The sequence below is a fragment of the Macaca mulatta genome, chromosome 1 (assembly GCF_049350105.2).
Source record: "Macaca mulatta isolate MMU2019108-1 chromosome 1, T2T-MMU8v2.0, whole genome shotgun sequence".
Taxonomy (NCBI): Eukaryota; Metazoa; Chordata; class Mammalia; order Primates; family Cercopithecidae; genus Macaca; species Macaca mulatta.
The window spans coordinates 116,466,738-116,481,784 of NC_133406.1; the positions used below are offsets into that span (position 1 = coordinate 116,466,738).

Consider the following 15,047-nt stretch of genomic DNA (forward strand, 5'->3'; position numbering starts at 1 on the left):
TCTGGTCTCTCCGTGCACAATTTTATAACTTAATTTGTTTTAATTGGAAATAAGGACTTTCTATACAAGGCTAATAATTGCCTCCCCCTTTACACTAGCATACCAGCCTGTTTTATCCTATGTAGAAAATGAAGGATACAAAACCAATTGTAACATACTTAGGCTGAGGGGCAGGACACGTCAAAGCTGACCAGATGAACACCAGCTAATGCTATAAAGCCTAAATAGTGTCTCCATCTCAATCAAAATAAATTAACCAATTATACCATTATTACCATGAAGAGAATGAATACGATCTGTCCTACTAATACTTGCAAATGACACCTGAATTTAGGAGCTGAAAGTCTTAAGTTCCAAATGTCGGTGACATGCCTGACTATAACAGAGTTAACATGTAAAAAATGTAAGTGTGCTTATAATTGGCTTATTGTTCTCCCTTTCTTTATCTATAGCACAAGGAACAGTAATACATTTGTTTACTAGGATTGTTTATACTTTTCTAATATTTTTATTTAAGACAAAGTACTGTTTCCATAAGTCATGCTTTATACAATGTTTCTCAAAGTATATTGCAAAGACAATTGCACCGAAACGTATGTGTGAGATAGGAGGGTACCTTGCTAAAATGCAGATCCTAGTAAATCAGTCTCTGGAGTTAGGAGGAAGCTGCATTTTAAAGAAATTCTCAGCCAGGCATGATGGCTCATGCCTGTAATCCCAGCACTTTGGGAGGCCGTGGTGGGCGGATCATCTGAAGTCAGGAGTTCAAGACCAGCCTGGCCAACACAGTGAAACCCCATCTCTACTAAAAATACACAATAAGCCGGGCGTGGTGGCGCACTCCTGTAATCCCAGCTACTTGGGAGGCTGAGGCAGGAGAATTACTTGAATCCGGGAGGCGGAGGTTGCAGTGAGCCGAGATCGCACCTGTACACTCTAACCTGGGCGATAGAGCAAGACTCTGCCTCAAAGAAAAAGAAACTCTCTAAAAGCTTGCATGTTAAAATTTGAGAATGCCACTCTATATCTTATTGTCTATAATACGTTGATCAAAAACTATTGAGTACTTACAAATTGATGGGCACTTGCTAGGCACTGACAATAAAACATTGCATAGGGCACCATTCTAGCTCCCAAGAATGCACATTTATGTGGGCAAACAATATAATTTGTGACAAATGCTCAAATAGAAGTATAAACATAATATTTGGAAGCACAAATAAATAGTATTCTCCGTGGGAATGTTAGGGAAGACTTTGAGGTGTTGTATTTCTTTATTATGGTTATCATATATTGAGCACTTTTGTTGTGAGGTAGGTACTATGCTAACTGCTTTGTATATTATCTCATTTATTACAACACTGAAAAAAAACTTTACAATGTTCTTTTAAAGAAAACTCAGGTGGCCGGGCGCAGTGGCTCACACCTGCATTCCCAGCACTTTGGGAGGCTGAAGCGGGTGGATCACCTGAGGTCAGGAGTTCGAGACCACCCTGGCCAACATGGTGAATCCCCATCTCTATTAAAAATACAAAAATTAGCCCAGTGTGGCGGCACATGCCTGTAGTCCCAACTACTCGGGAGGCTGAGGCAGGAGAATCGCTGGAACCCACGAGGTAGAGGCTGTAGTGAGCCAAGATCATGTCACTGCACTCTAGCCTGGGTGACAGAGCAAGACTGTCTCAAAAAAGAAAGAAAACTCAGGTAATGAGGCTTGCCTGAGGACATAGTGCAGAGCTGCAGTTCAAACACGTTTTTAATCACTACACTTTCTTGCCTTCATTTGAACTAAATCTCAAAGGATCGGCTGGGCCAAGATGGCCTATGCCTGTAGTCCCAGCACTTTAGGAGGCCAAGGTGGGAGGATCACTTAAGTCCAGGAGTTCAAGATCAGCCTGGGCCATAGCAAGACCTTGTCGCTATTTTTTTAAAAATTTTTTTAAAGTCTCAAAGGATCTTTTTGGGGTAAGAGGGAAGAGCCAAGGCTACCCTACGAAGAGGAAACAATATGTACAAAATAATTGGTGATGTGCTAGAATTTCATGAATGTGTGTAGTTTTCACATATTTCCAGAAAAAAAAAATTTTTTTTTGAGATGGAGTTTCACTCTTGTTGCACAGGCTGGAGTGCAATGGCACGATCTTGGCTCACTGAACCTCCGCCTCCCAGGTTCAAGTGATTCCTGCCTCAGCCTCTTTACTAGCTGGGATTACAGGCACCTACCACCACGTCCGGCTAATTTTTTATATTTTTATTAGAGATGGGGTTTCACCATGTTGGCCAGACTGGTCTTGAACTCCTGACCTCAGGTGATCCACCCGCCTCAGCCTCCCAAAGTGCTGGGATTACAGGCATGAGCCACCACGCTCGGCCCAGAAAATAAGAGAATATATTCAAGTTGTAAAGTAAACAAAGGATTTTGAAACTGGCAGCTCTTTTTTTAGAGATGGGGTCTCACTTTGTTGCCAAGGCTGGAGTGCAGTGGCTATTCACAGGCACTATCATAGCCCAATGCTGCCTCAAACTCCTGGCCTCAAGGGATCCTCCCGCCTCAGCCTCCCCAGTAGCTGGGATTACAGGCATGTGCACCATGACAAGCTAAACTTTTTTTGTTGTTTGTTTACCTTGACTTACTCCTTTCCTGTTGCTTTTCTTTATATAGAACTGAGTTTCCAGCCAGGCGCAGTGGCTCACACCTATAATCCTAGTACTTTGGGAGCCCGAACAGGCAGATTGCCTGAGGTCAGGAGTTCGAGACCAGCCTGGCCAACCTGGCGAAACCCCATCTCTACTAAAAATACAAAAATTAGACGGGTGTAGTGGCAGTCACCTATAATCCCAGCTACTGGGGAGGCTGAGGCAGGAGAATTGTTTGAACCCGGGAGGCAGAGGTTGCAACGAGCCAAGATCGTGCCACTTAATTCCAGCCTGGGTGAAAGAACAAAACAAACAAACAAACAAAAATGGAAGAACTGAGTTTCCCACCTATCATTTTCCTTCTCTCAATAACATTTCTTTTTTTTTTTTTTTTTTTTTTTTTGAGACGGAGTCTCGCTCTGTCACCCAGGCTGGAGTGCAGTGGCCGGATCTCAGCTCACTGCAAGCTCCGCCTCCCGGGTTTACGCCATTCTCCGGCCTCAGCCTCCCGAGTAGCTGGGACTACAGGCGCCCGCCACCTCGCCCGGCTAGTTTTTTGTATTTCTTAATAGAGACGGGGTTTCACCGTGTTAGCCAGGATGGTCTCAATCTCCTGACCTCGTGATCCGCCCGTCTCGGCCTCCCAAAGTGCTGGGACTACAGGCTTGAGCCACCGCGCCCGGCCTTTCTTTTGAATTCCAAATTGTAAAAAAGTAAATTCAACCAGAGGGGAAAAATTAAATACTCCCTAAGAGCTCTGAAGACAGACATTTTTTGTGTAGAAATTTTCCCCAGAATATAAATAATCTGGCTACCACTTTGTTTTTCTTAATCTAATTCAACCTCCCAACGTATGATAGTAGATTTTATCTGAATTTACTTCAGAAGCTTACCTGGGAATCCAGGGCCTTCTCCTTCAGAAGGGCTTCTTAACTGAATCCATGTTTCTGCCACAAGAAGAAAGTCAGTCCAATAAATGTACATCATTTTCCTGATTTAACGAGAAAAATTTTAAGCCTAAGTTTTTCTTGTATTTCAGATATTGAAATGTTTCCTCCTTATCTGAAAGTGAGACTTCTTCAAAGATTTATGGATATTTAAACCCTTAAAATACCTCAAAATATTTGTAAGTTAGCCTTAATAATAATTCTTTTCCCCCTAGTTCTATCACCTCACCTTCTCTTGAACCCCCAAGTAGAGGCCCAAAATCTCTTGAATAAGTTAGATTAAACTGATTTATATTAATCCAAAGTAGATATTTTTTCTTTTGGGGAGTAGGGAAGAAATGGGTCTAATTAAGGAGGGGAAGAGTGGAGAAGGGTGAAGATAACAGAATAGCCAAATGGATTCTCAGGAACATTATGAATATTTAAAAGGCTGAACATTCAATCTGAGAAAGCTGATTGAAGAAAATACCGAACAAATTTTCTTCTTTTTTTTTTTGAAACAGAGTCTCCTGTCACCCAGGCTGGTGTGCAGTGACACCATCTTGGCTCACTGCAACCTCTGCCTTCTGGATTCAAGTCATGCTCCTGCCTCAGCCTCTCAAATAGCTGGGATTACAGGAATGCACCACAAGGTCCAACTAATTTTTGTATTTTTAGTAAAGATGGAGTTTCACCATGTTGGCCAGGCTGGAGGCTCTCGAACTCCTGGCTTCAAGTGATCCACCCGCCTGGGCCTCCCACAATACTGGGATTACAGGCGTGAACCACAGTGTCTGGCCAAAAAATACTTTTTAAATGCTCAAAAAGTAATAAAATACTTTTTTCTTTTTTCTTTTTTCTTTTTTTTTTTTTTTGAGATGGAGTCTCACTCAATCGCCCAGGCTGGAGTGCAGTGGCACGATCTTGACTCTGCAACCTCCGCCTCCCAGGTTCAAGTGATTCTCCTGCCTCAGCCTCCTGAGTAACTGGGATTACAGGCCTACACCACTACACCCAGCTTTTTTTTTTTTTTTTCCTGAGATGAGTTTTGCTCTTGTTGCCCAGGCAGGAGTGCAACAGCATGATCTCAGGTCACCGTAACCTCTGCCTCCCAAGTTCAAGCGATTCTCCTGCCTCAGACTCCCGAGTAGCTGGCATTACAGGCATGAGCCACTGTGCCTGGCCTAATTTTTTTTGGTTTTTTGTTTGTTTTGTTTTGTTTTGTTTTTGAGACGGAGTCTCGCTCTGTTGCCCAGGCTGGAGTGTAGTGGCGCCATCTGGGCTCACTGCAAGCTCCGCCTTCCAGGTTCACGCCATTCTCCTGCCTCAGCCTCCCGAGTAGCTGGGACTACAGGCGCCCACCACCTCGCCCGGCTAATTGTATTTTTAGTAGAGATAGGGTTTCACCATGTTAGTCAGTATGGTCTCGATCTCCTGACCTAGTGATCCACCTGCCTCGGCCTCCCAAAGTGCTGGGATTACAGACATGAGCCACTGTGCCCGGCCCCTAATTTTGTATTTTTAGGAGAGATGAGGTTTCTTTTTTTTTTTTTTTTTTTTTTTTTTTTTTTTTTTTTTGAGACGGAGTCTCGCTCTGTCGCCCAGGCTGGAGCGCAGTGGCGCAATCTCGGCTCACTGTAAGCTCCGCCTCCCGGGTTCACGCCATTCTCCTGCCTCAGCCTCCTGAGTAGCTGGGACTACAGGCGCCCGCCACCACGCCCGGCTAATTTTTTGTATTTTTTAGTAGAGACGGGGTTTCACTGTGGTCTCGATCTCCTGACCTTGTGATCCGCCCGCCTCGGCCTCCCAAAGTGCTGGGATTACAGGCTTGAGCCACCGCGCCCGGCCGAGAGATGAGGTTTCACCATGTTGGCCAGGCTGCTTGATCCCAACCTGCCTTGGCCTCCCAAAGTGCTGGAATTACAGGCGTGAGCCACTGTGCCCGGCCAAGTAATATTATTTTAAGTGAGGTGGCTAGCTGGGCATGGTGGCTCACTCCTGTAATCCAAGCACTTGGGGAGGCTGAGGTGGGAGGACTGCTTGAGGTCAAGAGTTTAAGACCAGCCCAGGCAACATAGTGAGACCCTGTGTCTATTTTTTAAAAATGAATAGTGAACATAGATAGCCAGCACCCAAATCAAGAAACAGATCATTACCAGCACCCTAGAATCCCCCTCATAACTTTTCCCAGTTGCTATTTTCTCCCTTAAAGGTAAGCACAATCTTGACTTGTAATACCATAGATTGGTTTTGCTTTTGAGGTTTATACAAATGAAATTATGAAATACGTATGTTTTGTGACCATGAATTAACTATTTTACTTTTTGAAGATTTGACTGTCCTAGTTTGGGGCAACTATAAATAGAACTGCTATGAACACGTGTTTTGGTATAACATAAGAATGCATTTCTTTTTTTTTTTTTTTGAGATGGAGTTTTGCTCTTATTGCCCAGGCTGGAGTGCCATGGCTCGATCTCAGCTCACCACAACCTCTGCCTCTCGGGTTCCAGTGATTCTCCTGCTTCAGCCTCCCGAGTAGCTGGGATTACAGGCATGCATAACCACGCCCGGCTAATTTTGTATTTTTAGTAGAGGCAGGGTTTCTCCGTGTTGATCAGGCTGGTCTCGAACTCCTGACCTTAGGCGATCCACCCGCCTCGGCCTCCCAAAGTGTTGGGATTACAGGCATGAGCCACGGCACCCGGCCTCTCTTTCAGTTATTTTTTAATGAACAATTATTTTTTAATATAGTCACCCTGTTGTACTAGCAAATACTAGATCTTACTTTTCTTTCTACTTTTTGTGTACCCATTAACCATCCCCTCTTTACCCCCACCCCAAATAATGCATTTCAATCAGGTATATATACCTAGGAGAGGGATTGCAAGGTTATGGGTTTTGGATTATGTTCAGCTTTAGTATATATTGCCACCAGCTTTACAAAGTATGTTGTACCAATTTATACCCCAACCAGCCATACTGCAGGTCTTTGGAAATGTCAAGTCATATATTTAGGAGCATATGATTATGCTGAGCACAGGTCTGGATAAATAAAAGCCACTGTTAATTCCTGTGACCTTGCTTTAATTTTATAGAAACTGAGCTGCGGCCGGGCACGGTGGCTCAAGCCTGTAATCCCAGCACTTTGGGAGGCCGAGATGGGCGGATCGCGAGGTCAGGAAATCGAGACCATCCTGGCTAACACGGTGAAACCCCGTCTCTACTAAAAAAATACGAAAAACTAGCCAGGCAAGGTGGCGGGCGCCTGTAGTCCCAGCCACTCGGGAGGCTGAGGCAGGAGAATGGTGTAAACCCGGGAGGCGGAGCTTGCAGTGAGCTGAGATCCGGCCACTGCACTCCAGCCTGGGCGACAGAGCAAGACTCCGTCTCAAAAAAAAAAAAAAAAAAAAAAAGAAACTGAGCTGCATTGGTTGGTTTCAGGGGATCTATGTACATCCTAAAATGTGTATAGTATTGTATGTATGTATTTGTGCTTAAGTACATTTGGGGGACAGAAGAATCATGGTTTATACCAGATTCTCAAAGATCAGATTTGCAAAATCTGGTGGCAATATATACTAAAATAAACATAATGCAATACTTTACACACACCACCCCCCCAACAAAAAAAAAAAAAATAGAAAAGCTTAAGAATGACTGCTTTATGGGAGTCCAACAATCAAGAAGCTATTATTACTCAGAAATCCTTTGCTTGTTATTAGCAAATACTGTTCCAGGTTGGTGGTGGTATGTTGGCACAGACACACAGTCTAAATAGCCAGGTTTCCTGTGGTTAACAGAGAAGGATTAGCACGCTTGACTACTTAATTTTTCTTTTATTTCTAGTAGGTTAAAATCTTTTATTAAAATAGCTTCTAGTGTGTAGGGGGATAGCTTCATAATGCTTTTTGTAATTACATATTTTCAATAACTATATATTTTTAGAATAGTTTCATTGTGATTATAATTCACATACCATACAGTAAATCCATTTAAAGTAAATAGTGGTCAGGCACAGTGGCTCACGCCTGTAATCCCAGCACTTTGGAGGCTGAGGCAGGTGAATTGCCTAAGGTCAGGAGTTCAAGACCAGCCTGGCCAAGATGGTGAAACCCCATCTCTACTAAAAATTAAAAAATGAGCTGGGCATGGTGGTGGGCGCCTGTAATCCCGGCTACTCAGGAGGCTGAGGCAGGAGAATCGCTTTAAGGCAGAGGCAGAGGTTGCAGTGAGCCGAGATAGCGCCACTGCACTCCACCCAACTCAGCCTCCTGAAGTGCTGGGATTACAGGCTTAAGGCACTGTGCCTGACCATTTATTTTTATTAACAAATAATATTCCAATGTATGGATATACCATAGTTTATCCATCAGTTGATGGACCTGGTAACTATTTTAAATTATGTCTATATAGAATATAATGTGTCCATAGCAAAATCTGTATTTTCCCTCCTAAACCTTCTACTTAAGGCCTCCCCATCTCAGTAAACGATGTTATCATTCACCTAGTTGCTCAGACCAAAAACTTTGAAATCATCCTTGAGTCTGCAAATGCTGTTGGTGGTACCTTTAAAATAGATCCCACATCTAGCCATTTTCAACCATCCCCATAGCTACTACACCCTAGTCCAAGTCACTGTCATCTCTTACCTGAACTGTTGTAAAATCCTAATTGGTTTCCTGCTACTACTTCCACTCTTGGTCCCCATGGAGCAGCGGAAGGATCAATTTAATACCTAAATCATTTTGTGTCACTCCCCTGTTCAACACCATCTGATGGGTGCCCATTACACAAAAAATAAAATCCAACGTCTTACCGTGACCTAAGAAGCCAAGAACAATCTCATCCCTGCCTGCATCTCTTCTCTTATTCTGGCTCTTAGCCACATTGACCTTCTTGCTGTTTCTCAAATACACCAAAAATATGTTTTCGCTTTAGGAACTTTGAATTTGCTGTTCCCTCTGCCTGAAATAGTTTCCCTCAAGATAACTATTTGGCTCACTCCCCACCTAGATTTCTGCTCAGATACCTCAGGTCTTCCCCAATCACCTGATCTATGGCCCAGCGTGGTGGCTGACACCTGTAATCCCAGCACTTTGGGAGGCGGATGGATCACTTAAGGTCAGGAATTCAAGACCAGCCTGGCCAACATGGTGAAACCCCGTCTCTACTAAAAATACAAAAATTTATTTTTTTTATATATATATATATACATATACCTCTTCCTGCCCAGTCACAAATAGAATAATCTGGGCCCCAGACATTGTGCTAGTTTTTGTGAAACCTCACTCATACTTTATTGGCTTTACTCTGAAAGTTCCACCCTTCCTAATGCTCAGTAATTTAGCTATATCAAGGATAAATGGGCTGGGCACAGTGGCTCATGCGTGTAATCCCAGACCTTTGGGAGGCCCAGATGGGTGGATCACCTGAGGTCAGGAGTTCAAGACCAACTTGGCCAACATGGTGAAATCCTGTCTCTACTAAAAAGACAAAAATTAGCCAGGCATGGTGGCGTGCACCTGCAATCCCAGCTACTCGGGAGGCTGAGGCAGGAGAATCACTTGAACCTGGGAGGGGGAGGTTGCAGTGAGCTGAGATCGCATCATTGCACTCCAGCCAGGGCAACAAGAATGAAACTCAGTCTCAAAAAAAAAGGATAAATGTGCCGGGCGCGGTGGCTCAAGCCTGTAATCCCAGCACTTTGGGAGGCCGAGGCGGGCGGATCACAAGGTCAGGAGATCGAGACCATCCTGGCTAACCCAGTGAAACCCCGTCTCTACTAAAAAAAAAATACAAAAAATTAGCAGGGCGTGGTGGCGGGCGCCTGTAGTCCCAGCTACTCGGGAGGCTGAGGCAGGAGAATGGCGTGAACCCGGGGGGCGGAGCTTGCAGTGAGCCGAGATCGCGCCACTGCACTCCAGCCTGGGCGACAGAGCAGACTCCGTCTCAAAAAAAAAAAGAAAAAAGAAAAAAAAAAAAAAAAAAGGATAAATGTATCATTTAAATCACTCATTCCTTTAGCAATCATAGTTTTTACACATTATTCTTAAGCAGAGCTTGGAATTAGAAACAGCTTGATCAGAAAGTACTTCCCAAAAGAATTATTCCTCTTTTAGATATTTCAACTAATCTCTAAACACATTCATAATGTATTTTCACCATAATTGCCTAAACCTGCATTCAACCAATAGTATCCATTTTCTTTCTCTACATCACCTACCATAAATATAACCTGCCTTTTTTTAATCACTTTCTTAACCTTTTTTTTTTTTTTTTTTTTTTTGAGGCAGGGTCTTGCTCTGTTACCTAGGCTGGAGTGCAGTGGTGTGATCATGGGTGATCATGGCTCACTGCAGCCTTGACCTCTTAGGCTCAAGCCATCCTCCCACTTCAGCCTCCCAAGTAGTTAGGACCACAGAAATGTGCCACCACACCTGGCTAATTTTCTTTCTTTCTTTCTTTTTTTTTTTTTTTAGAGACGGGGTCTTGCCATGTTGCCCAGGCTGGTTTCAAACTCCTGGACTCAAGCAACCCTCCTGTCTTGGCCTCCCAAACTGCTGGGATTATAGGCATGAGGAGCCATTATGCCCAGATTTTTTTTTTTTTTTTTTTTTTTTAGACACCGTCTCACTTTGTCTCCAAGCAGGCTACAGTACAGTGGTGTGATCACAACTCCACCTCCCGGCTCAAGCAATCCTCCCACCTCAGCCTCCCAAGTAGCTGGTCCACAGGCCTGCACCACCATGCCTGGCTAATTATTTTATTTTTTATTGTAGAGATGGGGTCTTGTGTTGCTCAGACAGGTCTCAAACTTCTGGGCTCACATGATTCTCCTGCCTTGGACTCCCAAAGTACAGGGATTATAGGCATGAGCCACCCACCCAGCCACTCCCTTCTTATATCCAACTGAGCTAGTTCTGTCAATCTTTTCTTTTCTTTTTTTTTGATACGCGCGCGATCTCGGCTCACTGCAACCTCCGCCTCATAGGTTCACGCCGTTCTCCTGCCTCAGCCTCCCAAGTAGCTGGGACTACAGGCGCCTGCCACCACGCCCAGCTAATTTTTTGTATTTTTAGTAGAGACAGGGTTTCACCATGTTGGCCAGACTGGTCTCAAACTCCTGACCTCAGGTGATCTGCCCGCCTCAGCCTCCCAAAGCTGTCTGTCTTTCTTAATATCCCCCATCCTTCTGTGCTCTTCCATTCCCACTGCTTCTGCTCCTTGCCAATAAGCCAAAACTAGAGTCATTAGTCCTTGGAAAACGAGTAGGGGTTGGTGATTCTAGGCAAATATATAAAGATCGTTTTCTACAATTCTTTATACTTCCTTTTATTATCCACTCCCCTGAAGGAGGTGAAATTTAAACAGAGGGATGTTTTGTTTTGTATTGTTTTGGTTTCACTTAAGTCTTTTATTGAAATATACATACAGAAAAGTTCACATAAATGTGTAGCTTAATTTTCATACACTGAACACACCCATATGACCAGCACCAGGATGAAGAAACAACTTTACCAGCACCTCAGAAACCCTCCTTGGGCTCCCTTCCAATCACTACCTTCAAGGGTAACTGCTCTCCGGATTCTAACAATATTGACTAATTTTATTTTAACAGAGTTTTTGCAGACAAATGGAAAAGGCTTAAATTGGGAAACATTTGAGGAAAAGTGCTTCTTAGAAGCTTGAAAGAAAAAGGAAAAGAAACTGGGAAGGAGAGGTCTAGGCAATCTAAAAAGAAGTAAAAGGAAGAGAAGAAGGGAGGAAAAAAAAAGGAAAGGAGGAAGGGAGAGGGAATGAGGAGGGGAGGGAGAGAAAGTAGAAATCTGAAGAGAGGCAGCAGTGGCTCACTCCTGTACTCCCAACACTTTGGGAAGCCAAAGCAGAAAGATTGCTTGAACTCAGGAGTTTGAGACCAGTCAGGGCAACATAGTGAAACCCTGTCTCTATTAAAAATAAAAATAATCAGACAGATGGGTTGGCACACGTCTGTAGTCCCAGCTGCTTGGGAGGCTGAGGCGAGAGGACCGCTTGAGCCCGGGAGTTCAAGGCTCCAGTGAGCCATGATCACACCACTGCACTCCAGCCTGGGTGACACAGTGAGACTCTGTCTCTAAAACAAACAGCAACAACAAAAATATGAAGAGAGATAATCATACTACCTAATTGGCTGCCAGAGAAACCTAACCGTGACACTCTTGTTAAGCTAGCCTTCTCCACCTCACTCCCCCCTCAACTCCCACATTGCCCCTCTAATCCCTCCCCATTTAACATGATTTTAAGGCGGAAAGCCCTCTGCTCCAACTCTCCCTCTTTAGGTGACACATTAAATTTCATTAGTGATATATTTTGGGAGGTTAATAGTTGCCCTTCTTTAGCTGAATAATTTTTTTTTTTCTTTTGAGACAGAGTCTGCTCTGTTGCCCAGGCTGGAGTGCAGTGTTGCAATCTCGGCTCACTGCAACCTCTGCCTCCCGGGTTCAAGTGATTCTGCTGCCTCAGCCTCCCAAGTAGCTGGGATTACGGGCATGCACCACCATGCCCAGCTAATTTTTGTTACTTTCAGTAGAAATGGGGTTTCACCACTTTGGCCAGACTGATCTCAAACTCCTGACCTCAGGTGATCCACCAGCCTCGGCCTCCCAAAGTGCTTGGATTACAGGCTTGAGCCAATGTGCCCAGCCACTGTTTAAATACAATAACAAGGAATAAACTGCTATTACAGTGGCGGACACATGATAGATGTTAGTTAGACTCTACTCTTTCTATGATTTTCTCTAGGGCCTTCCCTGGGCCAGTATGTCAGTGTAGCTATTAATTAAAGCTGATCTGATTACTTAATCTAAATGTAAAATGGCAGCTGAGAATGTTGGTCTGGTATCTTTTGGGTATATACTAGCATTTTAGTCAGGAACTTTAATACAATGGAAGGTAGGTAGGGGTGAGATATTTATGAGAAGAGAGGCTTTTCTGTTCTCAGGAGAAAAACCATAAAAGACTTTGAAATGGACAAAAACATTCTTTTTTTTTTTTTTTTTTTTGAGACGGAGTCTCAGTCTGTCGCCCAGGCTGGAGTGCAGTGGCCGGATCTCAGCTCACTGCAAGCTCCGCCTCCCGGGTTCACGCCATTCTCCTGCCTCAGCCTCCCGAGTAGCTGGGACTACAGGCGCCCGCCGCCTCGCCCGGCTAGTTTTTTGTATTTTTTAGTAGAGACGGGGTTTCACTGGGTTAGCCAGGATGGTCTCGATCTCCTGACCTCGTGATCCGCCGGTCTCCCAAAGTGCTGGGATTACAGGCTTGAGCCACCGTGCCCGGCCAGACAAAAACATTCTTGAGCACTGTCTAGAGGAGTCTTTGAAATTATCTAATCTATGCCTGTCATTGTCTTTGAACTATATTACTGTGTAAATAGACAAAACTTTTGGCAGTGCAAGGAATTCTTATACAGAGAGACACAAATGAGTTTTGTCAAGTCAGATACAATTTATTTTCACCCTGTGAAAGAGTTTATTCCAAACATTACATTTTATGTCCTGTGGATATTGACCAATCGTACATCTATTAGCAAATTCATTTCAACATCCCTAATTGAATAAATATGTAAGTCTTCTGATTCTTTTTTGAGACCAGTTTCACATCTTACTAGTTTCCTTTTTTTTGTTTTTTTTTGGGGGGGGTTTGGGGGGCGGGGTTTGCTTTATGAGATACAATCTCGCTCTGTCCCCCAGGCTGGAGTGCAATGGCATGATCTCGGCTCACCGCAACCTCCGCCTCCCAGGTTCAAGCAATTCTCCTGCCTCAGCCTCCTGTAGCTGGGATTACAGGTGCCCTCCATCATGCCCAACTAATTTTTGAATTTTTATTAGAGATGGGGTTCTGCCACATTGGCCAGGCTGGTCTTGAACTCCTGACCTCAGGTTATCCGCCCTCCTCAGCCTCCCAAAGTGCTAGGATTACAAGCATGAGCCACCGTACCTGGCCCTCTTAGTTCCCTTATTTTTATGAGTTATGATTTTATCTTTTTGAAATTTACCTTTAACCCTGCACTATTCTGATTACTTGGCTACTTTCCTTAAGCTACATGTAAGGACAGCCCTGACTGCAAAGGAGACAAGGACAGGACAGGGCTTGATTGTGTTCCTGATATTCTCAGTTTGGCCCATCAGAGGGTGCTAATGGTATGTGTTTTAAACCCAGCCATTGGCTGGGCACGGTGGCTCACGCCTGTAATCCCAGCACTTTGGGAGGCAGAGGAGGATGAATCACTCAAGCCCAGGAGTTCAAGACCAGTCTGGGCAACATGGTGAAACCCTGTCTCTACAAAAAACACAAAAATTGACTGGGCATGGTGGCACACACCTGTGGTCCCATCTACTTGGGAGGCTGACGTGGGAGGATCACCTGAGCCCAAGAGGTGGAGGTTGTGGTGAGCTGAGATCAGGCCACTGCACTCCATCCTGGGCAACAGAGCAAGACTCTGTCTCAAAAGAAAAAAAAAATTAAACCCAGCCATTTCTATAGTCTCACAATTTTTTTTTTTAAGACAGAGTCTCACTCTGTTGCCCAGGCTGGAGTGCAGTGGCACGATCTCAGCTCACTGTAACCTCTGCCTCCCAGCACTTTTAATCCCAGCTACTTGGGAGGCCAAGGCATGAGAATCCCTTAAACCGGGGAGGCGGAAGTTGCAGTGAGCCGAGATGGTGCCACTGCACTGCAGCCTGAGCAACAGAGTGAAAATGAGACTCTGTCTCAAAAAAAAAAAAAAAAAGAGAGAGAGAGAGAGGGAGAAAGAAATTAGAAGCTCCCTTTGTCTTCATAAAACCCCAAAACTCTAGCATGACTGTCAAGGCTTCTTAGGACCCCAGCAACGTGAAAAACTGTCTTGCTACTTCACACAGTTTCCCAGATCAGCCTTCTTTCCCAACTTTCCTCTGGGAGCTTTTCAAAAATATGTATTTCCAGGCCCCAGTGTAGAGATGCTGACTCAATTGGAGTGACATAGGGCCAAGAGATTCTGTATTTTTATAAAGTTCCCTGGGAGCTTCTAATCAAACAAGTTTGAGAACCAGGGATCCACATGGAGGTTTCTTATAGTTTTGTGTCTCTTCACATGTGGCTCCTTCTGCCTGAAAAATGTTTCTTCACCTTTTCTTTTTAATCTGAATAATTCCTATACTTCCTTCAAATGTCACATCCTCCAGGAAGCTGCCTTTGATACACTTTTTCCAGTGTAAACTGTCTTTATCTCCTCACTCATCTGTGAACAACGTGAAGAGGCCGTCCTTTATCTTTGCATCCACAGTGCCCAGAAAAATACCTAGCACATAGTAAATGCTCAGAAAGTTTGTTGGATGAAAGGAGTCTCTTGCTGCACTAGCAGAACCTCATTCCCTCTAGGGGAACTCTTGCTACAATTTCCCTCTTCTTTTCCTACTGTCCTCTGTCAGGGGTCAGTCACCCTCTGTCTGACCTTTTATAAGATGA

General features: G+C 44.2%; 1 long non-coding RNA gene across 1 annotated transcript; it reads right to left on the reverse strand.

Annotated features, from left to right (window-relative positions):
• Nucleotides 1-4,992: 4,992 nt before the first annotated feature.
• Nucleotides 4,993-7,208, reverse strand: LOC144331549 (uncharacterized). Its single transcript, XR_013398825.1, has 3 exons — nucleotides 6,708-7,208; nucleotides 5,429-5,726; nucleotides 4,993-5,102 (listed from the first exon to the last, which is right to left on the reverse strand). It is a non-coding gene; the product is annotated as an uncharacterized LOC144331549 (long non-coding RNA).
• Between the last annotated feature and the right edge of the window lie 7,839 nt (nucleotides 7,209-15,047).